We start from the raw sequence: 1,654 nt of genomic DNA on the forward strand, positions 1-1,654 counted from the left end.
CAAAGAGCTTCTTGCAAACCATAGGATATGGAGATGTACTCGGCTTTGGAGGTTGAGAGAGCGACGATGTTTTGAAGCTTGGATTTCTCAACTGACCAGACATCCATTGAGGAAGAGGAAGCAACCAGATGTTGAACGGTAAGTGGTCTTGTCGTTGGCGTAGTCGGCATCAACGTAGAGTTCGAGCGTAAATGTTTCGTCGGAGGACTTCTTGTAAAGTAGGCCAAGTTCTTGAGTTCCTTTCAAGTAGATCGTGCTTAGCAAGTATATCCGAGACATACTTATGTTGGTGAAAGTGGATGGAGCGATTGTCAATGCGTAACACTTCAATTCCAAGGCAGAAGGTCAAGGGACCAAGATACTTCACGGTGAAACGGGTAGAAAGGTCACGTTTGGTTGCTTCCAGCAGTAGGGTGCTCTTGGAGAGAAGGATGAAGTCGTCAACCTACACATTCACCAAAACCAAACCATCGGGCGACTGTTGAAAGTAGATGCAAGGGTCCGTTTTGCTGGATTTCTATCGACCGACTGCAGCAGCGTGCTACTGGGAGTGTGCTTGGTCCTGAAGATGCCACGTGCGTTCCATCCGCTTCGGGATCTGTGTGAATTCGTGGCGATTCCATCGTACGCCTCTCTATCTCTACTGTCGTTTTCTCCACTGCACACGTGCATCTATTCGAGATGAGCACTGGATAGGTGTGGGAAACGGTAGGCTGGCTTTCGGGTCGTGCTTTCAGTAACGACTCAAACGTCTGGGGGCTGCAATGACGTGGGCTTGAACGTGGGATGGTACACAACTTGTGGTCGGGGCGTTTGAGGGTCTATGTGCTCGTGGTAGTGTGCGGCGGTCCTTCTTCGTCATGTCACGGCCATGGGGCGGGGATCATGGGCATCGGGCTCGCAGTCGCCACGTCGTCGATGTTTCGATGACATAGCTGTGGGAATTTACAATCCCCGAACGGATGGACAAGCAGTGCGAGGTTGACCGCATGCAATGCTGGGGCTAGCGCACACATGGTGAATCAATTGAGTGTGAATTGGAAAGTGATTGATTAAGCCGAGGTTAAGCTAGACTACGAGAATGTTCGCTTTCTAGAAATTCTGCATTAGGCAGCGCTAGGGCGATGTGGCTTCCATTAGCTTTCACTTGCGCAAGGCTCATGTAACATGCAGAATGGGCAGATTATGTATGACGTGGCCTTAAGGCGATATTTGATTTGTGGATCAAATATTTCACGCCGATGTGGCTCAACATTCCCCTCTAATCGTGACGTTCTTGGTTGTTGCATGAGGAGATGGAGGTGACAATTCGCGCCTTGTGTTCTTCAAACTTGGGTCGCGGCAAAGCTTTCGTGAGCATGTCAGCAAGCATCGAGTTGGTTTTGCAGTATCTGATCTTGATGGTACGCTGCTTGACGAGGTCACGAATAAAGTGGTGGCGCACGTCGATGTGCTTCGTGCGTTGGTGGAGAGCTGGGTTTTTGGCACTCTTGATGGTGCTCTGGTTGTCTTCGTACACGAGGATCGGCAACTTGATCGGGAGCTTGAGTTCTTCAAGTATTGATTTTAGCCAAAGAGCTTCTTGCAAACCATAGGATATGGAGATGTACTCGGCTTCGGAGGTTGAGAGAGCGACGATGTTTTGAAGCTTGGA

This window comes from Aphanomyces invadans (assembly GCF_000520115.1).
Source record: "Aphanomyces invadans strain NJM9701 unplaced genomic scaffold supercont1.21, whole genome shotgun sequence".
NCBI classification, from domain to species: Eukaryota; Oomycota; class Saprolegniomycetes; order Saprolegniales; family Verrucalvaceae; genus Aphanomyces; species Aphanomyces invadans.